Genomic DNA, 12,683 nt, shown 5'->3' on the forward strand with positions numbered 1-12,683 from the left:
GTGTCATGTACGGGTGTCCGTACCTTACTGGAGTGTTTGTTTTTATTATAATATATATACATAATATAATATATAATAATGTAATATTTCAGATAAATCGTCACAGTGAGTGACACCAGCATTATTGGTTTTTTGAGAAATAAAAAAACAGAATGTAGAGAAGAAAATGTTGGAAGGAAGTTGGGAGAAAGTCTGGTCTCCGAAGGAGCACCGGGACTGGTGGAAGCAACAACAACCAGATAAGACAGAGAAAGGAATTGTGATATTGTGTCAGGTTGGTGAGAATCAAGAAAAGAAAATAACAGAAATGGAAGATCATCATAAACAGTAATGTGAATTGAGAGAAGAAGTTGTGAAAAATACGATAGAATTAATAGAACTACAAGGCAAATTAGAAGGGCAAGAAAAGTGGTCAGAAAAGGTGAAGGTGTAGGTGCGCGATGTGCTGCCGTGTTAGGAGCGCGTCGCGACACAGATCACTCCGAGGACGACAGGCCCGATTGGGATGATTTAGATCGCAAAGCATGGGAATATGAAAAAGGAGGTTTTGCTAGCGCTCCTCCCCCATATAATCCGGAATATAAATCAATCACTGATTTTGGTTATAATAATACATTGTATCCAGATCTGACCGCTCTGAAAACGGTCCCAGCTGCACCCATGCAAGTCAAAACTAGACAGAGTAAAGAGGAAGGTCAATCAATAGTCTATACGACTAAAACCCATGTCCCCTTCTCCCCAGGAGAAAAAGAAATGATATGGGCGTCCCTCCCAAAATTAAAACCAAACCAGGGTAACACAACTTTTTGGGATATTCTAGATGAAAAGATGGTTATTCACCTCCTTCACCCGCACGATGTACACATCATCGTGAAGGCTAAATGTCCGCCCAACATTTGGATACAGTTACTACGAGAATATCAGACCGGGGAGTGGGCTAATGTAGCCTCTACAGATGAGGAGGAAATAACAGAACTTTTTCACAATGGATCAAGAAAACTGAGATAGTGAAATAATGAAATAATCGAGTGGGATTATTTGACATTTTATTCTAAATAATCATAAGCTTAAATAATAAGTTATAAGGGCTGTTTGAGACACTGCAGGGTCAATAAAACATGCCACAGATCGGATATCTGAATTATCTTTAGATATCAATGTGTATGTGCTTTGTGTGTTTATGAATATGTATAGTTTGAAGGTGATATAAGGTAAATGTCTATGTTTTGGCAATCATTTTTGAATTATATTTTAAAATGTAACAACAGATTTATCATATTCATGAGGATCTTTGGCTCTATACAGAGTGCCTCAAGCATCAGAAATCAGAAAGAAAGACTATTATAAGAAAAGTAATCCAAAATATACATTGAATAAACAGATGGATAATAATAGTAATACATAAATAGTCATGGTGTCTCCACAAGAAGAACCAGAATTTGTTTGTTAAACATCATGTTATGGACAAGCTCTGTCAAAAGTCAAATTCAAGGAAACGAAAGGCTAGAAGAGAGCCTGGTGCAGCCCTGACAGCCTGTGAAAGCAGGAGAATGTAAACAGTCTGGTGACATGTTACAGTCTTTCAGAAAATGTTTGGTTATTGGTGCCTAGCATATAATACCTGAAATGAAAGTCAAAGTAGACCATGGTTTTAAGATGAGTGATGTAGGAAAAGGGTAAGATACCGCAGAAGTATAAGATTACAACTATAGAATAAGTAAGCTCAAGTAATATAAAATGCTTTACAGGAGAAAAGTAAGAATGGAAAGGGAGAGTAAAAGAGAAGGTGTCCTAGGATTATGGGAATCATTATTGAGATCAATGGCCTATTGGCTAATATTTTGTTAGGTACATATATGACTTCAATAAACGAATAATGGAGTGACATCTGTATAAATATAAATAAAACATATTGATAAAAAAACCTGAATACATTTCTTGTAAGAAATTAAGAATAGCAGAAAGAATAGCTGTTAGAATGCAGAGCAATGTTAACCAAAGTTGAAGAGGGTTTGAGTAAGTTGACGAGGGTCTGAGTAAGTTGATAAGGCTTGGGAAGCAGGAAAAGGTGAGTTTGATGTGTGTGAGACAAATGTGCTGCCACTTTTAGCACAGAGAGCTTCTGATGGTGATTGAATGAAACGTGGGAAAATAAATAAACTTGATGTAGGATAAATGAATAAATAATTGAATGAGATATGAGCCGCAGAGACCTCCCACATTGGAAAGTGGACTACAGCAGATAATCCTCTCCTCTCCCAGGGCAGGGTGATTAAGTGGGGACGCGTGTGAAGAGTGCAGGTGGACCCAGGTGAGTTGTGAAAGAAAGAAGAAACAAAAATAATAAGGCACGCGTGCAAACAATCAAAATAATACGTGAATAACAAATTAAACAATAAAGTGAAAGATAATCAACACACAAAATAATGGCAATATAGAACCAAACAAAATACACAAGCCATATTGCATAAAGTGAAGTGAAATATAAATATAATAAGTAATGGTGATTAAGGAGCTAATTAACACCGTCCGTGACATTTACATTGGTTGGGTGTGTGGATACCAGTAATAATTTTTGTTTTATTGAAATACAAAATAATTCTATTTTTCCGAAGTGCTGAACTTTAATACAGTCTAGAAAGATTAATATTTTTTGTCTTGGGCTATATTATTATTACCATAGTTTTTCTATTGTATAAGTATCTTGGAGTAGAGGCATAGGTGGGCATGTGGGCAGAGGAGTAGGAAGGCCGGTCAAGCAAATAAGCTTGCTAAGGTACGCAGCAGCAGCAAGCAGCCCCCACATCCAGCCAGCCAGCCAGCCAGTCTGGCTGGCAGTGACTGAGTGGTTGACAGACGGCAAGCAACGGAATGTACGTGCTCTGTGATGTCATAGCAGTCAGCTGAGAGAGGCTCGTGATGTCATCGCTGAGCTGGCTGGCTGACTGGCTGGCTGGCGGGCTGGCTGGCTCTGTGTGTGTGTGTGTTTGTGTGTGTGTCTGTTTTTCTGTTTGTCAGTCTGTCTGTCTGTCTGTCTCTCTCTCTCTCTCTCTCCCTCTCAATTCATTTGTATTGTCAAAAGCAATTGGACATACATACATTCATACATATATATATATATATATATATATATATATATATATACATACATACATACATACATGCTAGAAAGTCATTACTATGTTATCTTAAAGGCTAACTAAGCAGAACATATATCATTATCGAACAGAGTTCATAGGTCTATACATGGTATTAGGGAACAGGCACGTAGGTCATTCTGTTTGACATTGTCTCCAAGGTTCTCATTGTAAATAACAAAGAGAAATCAAAATACCTTATGGCCTCCTGACCTTCTAGCTTGACCTTATCTTTCTTAAGTATACAAGAGAGAAAAACAGTTGTGAGAAAAGAATTTCTAACTTTCCTTCCACACATACATACATACATACATACATACATACATACATACATACATACAAACCAGAGGCATGCAAAAAAATATAAAGAGGAAGAAAATGTTGTATAGCACATACAAAAGGGATGGTGATGAAACAAAATACATAGAATATGTTGAGCTGCAAAGAGATCTTAAGAAAGGGATCAGGAAAGCAAAGAGGGAAATAGAAAGAAACATAGCTCTTGGAGCTACAACCAATGCAATGAGCTTTTTTCAAAATTACAACAGCAAGCGGTCAATTAAGGAGGAGGTGAAACAGATAAAGGGCAAAAATGGAGGTATCTTGGAAAACGAACAAGATGTGGCAAATATTCTAAATGAGTATTTCACAGAGGTTTTTACAAAAGAAAAAACAGATGACATGCCACAGGTTGACAATCAATCCAGTCAAACCCTAAGAGAGATCAGGATAAATGAGGAGGAGGTACTAAAGGGACTAGCAGAATTAAAATCAAACAAATCACCTGGGCCAGATGGGATATTTCAAACAGTACTTAAAGAAATGAGGGAAATTATGTATAGGCCGTTAACTCGATTATTTCAAATGACACTTAGAACAGGGGATGTTCCCACTGACTGGAAGACAGCAAATTTCATACCAATCCACAAGAAAGGGGACAAAACTGAGCCAGGAAATTACAGACCAATCAGTCTCACCTGCATCACCTGTAAAATGTTGGAAAAAATGATTAGACAGAAAATAGAGGAGCATCTCAATGAAAACCATATTCTTGGAGATAGTCAACATGGGTTTAGACGAGGCAGATCATGTCTTACTAACTTAATACATTTTTTTGAACATGCAACTGCAGCTGTAGATCACGTGAAAGCATATGATATGATATACTTAGATTTCCAAAAAGCTTTTGATAAGGTTCCACACCAAAGACTGATCCTCAAATTGGAAGCTGTAGGCATTCAGGGTCATGTAAGTAGATGGATTATGAACTGGTTGATGTATAGGAAACATATTAGAGGAGTCACTTCTAACTGGAGTGAGGTTGTTAGTGGAGTTCCACAGGGATCAGTACTAGGGCCTTTGCTTTTTCTAATCTATATTAATGATCTGGACTCTGGGATACTTAGCAACCTTGTCAAATTTGCAGATGATACTAAAATAGGTGGCTTAGCAGATACAATCTTGGCAGCACATGCTATTCAGAGGAACTTAGATAAATTCAGTTGTGGGCTGACACCTGGCAAATGAAATTCAATGTGGACAAGTGCAAGGTAATACATGCAGTAAAACAAAAATGTCCACTATAATTACACTATGGGAGGTACAGATATAGATGAAGTAATGCATGAGAAAGACCTAGGAATCTATGTGGATTCACTTTCTCCATCCAAACAATGTGGGGAAGCAATACAAAAGGCATACAGAATGCTAGGGTATATCGTCAAAAGTGTAGAATTTAAAACAAGGGAAGTAATGTTAAGACTGTACAATGCGCTAGACCTCATCTGGAATACTGTGTACAGTTCTGGGCACCACACTTCAAGAAGGATATTGCTGCTTTAGAGACAGTTCAGAGGAGAGCAACCAGACTTATTCCAGGTCTGAAGGGAAAGTCCTACTCGGAGAGACTGAGGGAACTGAACCTTTTCACCCTGGAACAGAGGAGATTACGTGGGGACTTGATCCAAGTCTTCAAAATCATGAAAGGTTCCTCAAACCAGAGGAGCTTTTCCAGATCAGCAGGGACACACGCACCAGGGGACAACAAATGGAAATTGGGCTTCAAGGCATTCAAGATGGAAAGTGGTAGAAGCTGAAAGTTTGGGAACATTTAAAAATAGACTGGATAGGATCCATGGATCACTTAGATATTAATGGACACCAAACGAGCATGATGGGTCGAATGGCCTCCTCTCGTTTGTAAACTTTCTTATGTTCTTATGTTCTTATGAATGTTCCCTAAGCATGTTTCAAATGTTCCCTAATTTATGTTACAAATGTGCCTTAGCACCTCTCTCTCTCTCTCTCTCTCTCTCTCTCTCTGTCTCAATTCAGTGCATTTGTATTGTCAAAGCAATTGGACATGCATACATACATACATACATATATATGGAAAATAAACAATATGTGTACATCTCTGCATTAATGGTGCCCTAACAGATGTGCAAGTTACATGACAGACAGACAGACAGACACTCACACACACTTTCACACACACACACACACACACTTTCACAGACAGACAGACAGACACACACACACACACACACACACACTTGTATACCTGACACGTATAGAAGACTGGATAGGGAGATATAAATAGCAATGGGGAGACTCTTGTACTTGGTGTGGCTCTATCCATATAGTGGGGCCAGCAGCCACTTAGCAGGTGTAGCAATAGAAGCTCAGCCTGGGGAGACTGGATTTAGCATTTCCTCTCCATTTTGATAAGTATCCTTAATCATTTCTGCAAAATACTTCTATGATACCTATGTATGTTTTTTACTTGTACTATATTATACTATCAAGTATCAGTGTACACATACAATGTGACCTGTTACATTAATACAGAGGCCACGGAAGGCCAGATCAGTAATAGCCACTGTCCCCTGATATTACACTTTTTTACAATCACTTTGGCACTCATTTCAGAACCTTGATGTCATTTTTCAAAACTCTAGACACTAAACTCACACCCGATGATCAAAATGCACATTTTTCAATTGCTTGGATACAATACACATCAACCTCAGATCATTTGTTCATTGAACTAAAATGATACAACTTAACGTCAAAGTATTACCATTTCAAAATGCAATTCACACATTACATCTGAGATCACTGTCTATTCATTTCATTACAAAGATCTAACTATCAATTGATACAGCTGCTCAAAATGATAAGTGACTGTTGCATTACTCTTAATTCATAGTTTTATGGAAACTGACGAACAGTATTCCATGTTTCGATCATGAAAGTTTCAGGATAATGAGATCCATTGACACCAATAACCGAGGAGCATGAACCAGTTGGACTACATTATCTATGGATGTAATATTTCATCATCATTCATCATCATGTAGCACTTTTCCACACCATGTTTTCAGTGTGGAAGGAAAGTTAGAAATTCTTTCTCTAATACCTGTTTTTCTCTCTTGTATACTTAAGAAAGATAAGGTCAAGCTAGAAGGTCAGGCCAGAAGGTAGTTTGATTTCTGCTTGTTATTTACGATGAGAATCTTGGAGACAATGTCAAACAGTATGATTGAAGTGCCTGCTCCCTAATCCATGTGTTGATCTATGAACTCTGTCCTATAATGATATAAATTCTGCTTAGCTAACTTTTAAGATAACATAGTAATGACTTGATTATAACCAGCTCTTTGATTTTTGTGTATAAAAGCTCTGACTGTTAAAATGAAGGCAGAGCGACTTTGGGATCTTCTTGAATCACTGTTCCTCTCCACGCTGCGTGTATTAAAGGCATTGCAACTAACGCTCCAACCTGGTTGAAGATGATTGTTCTTCCACATCAGATTTGACATTACTGTATGTATGCAGGCCCTTGTAATTGCTTTTCCAATACTGCCAACTGGTTATTGATGATTGATTTCACATTGTGGTACGAGTATCGAGTGAAATGAGTGCTATCCACCCGAGCAACACAGTGATAACATGGAGCCGGCAGGTCATCCAGGTCACAATAGAGGTCAAGCAGTGGGAGGAGGAAGACGTGGTGGTCAAAGGAATGGAAGGGGACATGCACCCCTTCTGAGAGGTGGTCGTGGGCCTCGTCATAGAGGAGGGCTTAGGCCTCACCAGAGAGGCAGCCATGGGCCTCATTTGAGAGGTGTTGGGGGAACGTGGTAGAGGACAAGGCCACGGACCAGACAGCGGCAGCAACAGCAAATAGTGTCCAGTGAAATCCGAGAAATAGTTGTAGAACATGTTGTAAATCATGGCATGACCATGACTGAGGCAGCTACAATGATTCAATCAAACCTCAGAATCAACTCAGGATCAACTGTGGCCTCAATCATCAGAAATGTCCGTACTGAGAAGCGGCAAGTCTTCAGCATGCACTAAACATTAGGCTACTCTCAATTGTCAAATGACTGTATACTGCATACCAATGTGTAGCACAGAGTATAGTGTGCCTTTTGAAAGAAATGCAGACAGAGTGAAGCAGCTGATGACTGAGTATGTTCAGGTATGTTCAGTTTCAAGATGCCTCTTGTGAAAAATGGTTGTGAGAACCTGAACCTGAACACAGGGCTGATGGAAATTTAGAAGTACAGTAATCAATCCTTTGTTTTGCTTTTTACACTAAGCCAGGTGAGGAACACTGCAGTTGACATTTTACTGTAGTTTTGTTCGTTTTTGTAGCTAATTATTGTTGCATGGATTCAAAGAAACCTATGGTGTGATTTGATTGTATTGCATCAATACATTTCAGATTTTGTTCAATGATTCCACTGTGTCTGTAGTATTCTCTCTACTAGTCCTTTTACAGTGATGTATTTATGTGTAGTACCATAATGAAACATGTATCACATATTTTGTACTACAATATTTAATGATTGTACGAACAACTACACAGTGAAACTATCGGTATCTTCTGTGTTACTATGTTACTATGGTATTTCATGATAAATGAGTTATTTGAACCAACAAGTCTGCAAGTGCTAGGTTTCTTTAAAGATATGAATGCACAATGCAATGTTTTGAACATTGGACAGCCTGTGTTACAAGTGATGACCGTTTTGAGTTTTGTGTCTAGTTTTGAAAAATGACATCAAGGTTCTGAAATGAGTGACAAAGTGATTGTAAAAAACTGTATATTCATCCTATTTAATGTGCTCTTTTAAAATATACTTTTCTTTTTTATGTTGCCATTTCTGTTCTACCAATGTTTCAGTTGTTAGCCAAAGATTGACAGAGTACATCTCATACACACAGGCCAGACAGCAAAGATTTATTTTTGAAATTCAATTACAAATGCTGCATGAACTCATCAATACGATTAGAGCTCCTGAAAGCAATATAACTAACTCACTCTACAGCATCTCATTAGCAGTGAAAAGAAACCAAGAAAGTTGGGACAGTCGACTGTTTACCACTATGTAACATCACCTTTTCTTTTAATAACACTTATTAAGCACTTGGGCACTGAAGACACCACTTGGTTAAGTTTAGCAAGCGGGATTTTCCCCCATTCATCCATTATGCATTTCCTCAGCTGCGCAACTGCACAGGGCCTTCGTTGTCTTAATTTGCACTTCATAGTGCGCCACACATTCTCAATTCGGAGACAGGTCAGGACTGCAGGCAGGCCATGCTAGCACCCGCACTCTCTGCCTATGCAACCATGCGCTTGAAATCTGGGCAGAATGTGGTTTGGCGTTATCCTGCTGAAAAATGCAGGTACGTCCCTGGAAAAGACGATGTCTGGATGGCAGCATATGTTGCTCCAAAATGTGTACATCTCTTTCTGCAAAAATGGTGCCCTCACAGATGTGCGAGTTACATGACAGACACTCATACACACTGTCACACCCATACACACACAAACACACACTTTCACAGACAGACAGACACACGCACACACACACACACACACACACACACACACTTTCACAGACAGACAGACAGACACACACACTTTCACACACAATCACTTTCACAGACAGACACACACACACACTTTCACACAGAGACAGACACACACACACTTACATACATACATACATACATACATACAGTGAGGGAAAAAAGTATTTGATCCCCTGCTGATTTTGTACATTTGCCCACTGACAAAGAAATGATCAGTCTATAATTTTAATGGTAGGTGTATTTTAGCAGTGAGAGACAGAATAACAACAAGAAAATCCAGAAAAACGCATTTCAAAAAAGTTATAAATTGATTTGCATGTTAATGAGGGAAATAAGTATTTGATCCCCTATCAATCAGCAAGATTTCTGGCTCCCAGGTGTCTTTCATACAGGTAACGAGCTGAGATTAGGAGCACTCTCTTAAAGGGAGTGCTCCTAATCTCAGCTCGTTACCTGTATAAAAGACACCTGTCCACAGAAGCAATCAATCAATCAGATTCCAAACTCTCCACCATGGCCAAAGAGCTGTCCAAGGATGTCAGGGACAAGATTGTAGACCTACACAAGGCTGGAATGGGCTACAAGACCATCACCAAGCAGCTTGGTGAGAGGGTGACAACAGTTGGTGCGATTATTCGCAAATGGAAGAAACACAAAATAACTGTCAGTCTCCCTCAGTCTGGGGCTCCATGCAAGATCTCACCTCGTGGAGTTTCAATGATCATGAGAACGGTGAGGAATCAGCCCAGAACTACATGGGAGGATCTTGTTAATGATCTCAAGGTAGCTGGGACCATAGTCACCAAGAAAACAATTGGTAACACACTATGCCGTGAAGGACTGAAATCCTGCAGCGCCCGCAAGGTCCCCCTGCTCAAGAAAGCACATGTACAGACCCGTCTGAAGTTTGCCAATGAACATCTGAATGATTCAGAGGAGAACTGGGTGAAAGTGGTCTCAGATGAGACCAAAATCAAGCTCTTTGCCATCAACTCAACTCGCCGTGTTTGGAGGAGGAGGAATGACCCCAAGAACACCATTCCCACCATCAAACATGGAGGTGGAAACATTATGCTTTGGGGCTGTTTTTCTGCTAAGGGGACAGGACAACTGCACCGCATCAAAGGGACGGCAGCATATGTTGCTCCAAAATGTGTACATCTCTTCTGCAAAAATGGTGCCCTCACAGATGTGCGAGTTACATGACAGACAGACAGACAGACACTCACACACACTGTCACAGAGAGACATATACACACACACACACACACACACACACACACACACACACACACACACACACTTTCACACAGAGACAGGCACACACGTACAGACACACACACTAACTTTCACACAGAGACAGACACACACACACACACACACACACACACATACATACATACATATGGAAAAGAAACAATACTTTTATAAATCACAATAAGATGTAATAAAGTACAGAAAAACTAAATGTAAGAAAATGTGATCTTTAATACACACAAATATGTATGGCTGGTCGGATGCGTCTTGGACTCGGGTTCCTCTTCATTACGTATAACGCTTTTGCCTTTTGCTAAAGCTTTCCGTGGAGGGGATCGTGGGTGAGTTTGTACCATTCTTGGGGGGCTCTGCCTTGTTGGGGCGGAGCTGTGATCCAGGTGAACAGCAGATCGGGCATAGGTGGTCATGTGGGCAGAGGAGTAGGAAGGCCGGTCAAGCAAATAAGCTTGCTAAGGTACGCAGCAGCAGCAAGCAGCCCCCCCATCCAGCCAGCCAGCCAGTCTGGCTGGCAGTGACTGAGTGGTTGACAGACGGCAAGCAACGGAATGTACGTGCTCTGTGATGTCATAGCAGTCAGCTGAGAGAGGCTCGTGATGTCATCGCTGAGCTGGCTGGCTGGCTGGCTCTGTGTGTGTGTGTGTCTGTGTCTGTCTGTTTTTCTGTTTGTCAGTCTGTCTGTCTGTCTCTCTCTCTCTCTCTCTCTCTCTCTCTCTCTCTCCCTCTCAATTCAATTCATTTGTATTGTCAAAGCAATTGGACATACATACATACATACATACATATATGTAGCGTAAGGTACACTTATACATTTCAATTAAAGAAGTGAATTCATAGTATCACCTTATCACGAATCCTGGAGTCTTGTAGAACTCAATTTCTGTAATAATTGGACGCAGACACCAATTCCAAAGATATAAATTGTCAAATTTATTTAAAAACAAAGACTAAATGTAGCACTACACTAATTATACAAAAGGGAAAAACTAATTAAAATTCAACTCTAGATCAACAAATCAAAGACAAATCACTTCCGTGACCAAATCAAAGACCATGGGATCCCATAGGATAACACACAAATCGTTAAACAAAAAAGGTTATAAACACATTGACTACAATACCGGTTAGTAATTCTAGGAATCACTAAGAAACAGTTGAAAGTGCTAAATTGCAGTTTCAGAAGATGAAAAAAAACAGTAACTGATGGGATATGTAGTACTTTATACTCGAGTGGTCTATGCGATTACACCCTGTTGGTGTTATTAAGAACGCCAAGTACCAGAATGCAGAGCGGGACTGTTTTTTGTGCCGTGACTTGTCGGGGGAAAAAGGCGCAGAAAAAACGGACGAGAAGGTGAAGGTAGTATGGCGGTGATGCACGCGTTGGTGAAGTGGGAAAGCGGGGTCGACAAAGACTCTTACAGCGTGATTCCCACTGCTTGCTTTCGCAATTTTGATTTATTCAGCATTGCTGATGATGACGAAGAGACGACTCGAAACTTCAGAGCAGAGTGGAGAGACACGAACAAACCTCCAAAAGGTGGATGGCCTGTCCATGAAGCGCAGATCATTATGACTGGTAACAATGTTTATTTAAAAAAAAAACATTAAAGTCTTTACATGCTATTTGATATATACAATCACAGTATATTTGAAATGAATGTTTAAGTTATTAATGTGTTGTACTTCTAACATACTCTTATAACATGGTAGGTGGTGGTGAGGGCGCTAAAACTCGTCATACTTGACTGGCATTTGTAAGAACGATTTATTGTGTGTTGTGCTATACAATAAAATCCCCCAAATCACAAAATAAATTAAACCAGATATAATTTAACTTCAGTTTTGATTCAGTGTTGGCTGTTCATCTTAATTTGTATGGTCAAAGCACAGTATTTTTATGACAAATAAATATAATCCCCAAATATCTGTGGACATAATGCAGGGTTTTATTTATTTTATTTTTATTTTAGGAAAAGAAGGCGAACTAAGAAGAAAACTTAATGACCTAACAAAAATGCCCTGTCCTAAAATGAAGAGAGTACCTAAACCAAACAAAAAACTTCAAATTTCAGATGATAGTGACCTTGATGAACCACAGTTACCGGTGAGATAATTACTGCAAATATTAAATAAATGTATTGCAGGATTGTTTTTTTTTAATCATATTCATATATATATATATTTTCATTTTAAACTCTTTTCCTCTCTGAATACAGCACAAAATAAGAAAGAAAACCGATGGAGCTTCAAGAATTAGATCCCGTCATATTCTACAGACATTTAAAGAGTCCAGTGAAGTTGAGCTACAGCAAAAAGTTAAGCAGCTCGAAAAGGAAAACACAAGACTTAAAAATGAAAACCAATGTCTTCGAAACC

At 39.3% G+C, this 12,683-nt stretch overlaps 1 non-coding gene across 1 annotated transcript; it reads left to right on the top strand.

Annotated features, from left to right (window-relative positions):
• Positions 1–10,555: 10,555 nt before the first annotated feature.
• Positions 10,556–10,670, top strand: LOC136731568 (U5 spliceosomal RNA). The gene has a single exon (XR_010809562.1). It is a non-coding gene; the product is annotated as a U5 spliceosomal RNA (small nuclear RNA).
• The last annotated feature ends 2,013 nt before the right edge of the window (positions 10,671–12,683 follow it).

This window comes from Amia ocellicauda, unplaced genomic scaffold (assembly GCF_036373705.1).
Source record: "Amia ocellicauda isolate fAmiCal2 unplaced genomic scaffold, fAmiCal2.hap1 HAP1_SCAFFOLD_33, whole genome shotgun sequence".
In the NCBI taxonomy this organism is placed as follows: Eukaryota; Metazoa; Chordata; class Actinopteri; order Amiiformes; family Amiidae; genus Amia; species Amia ocellicauda.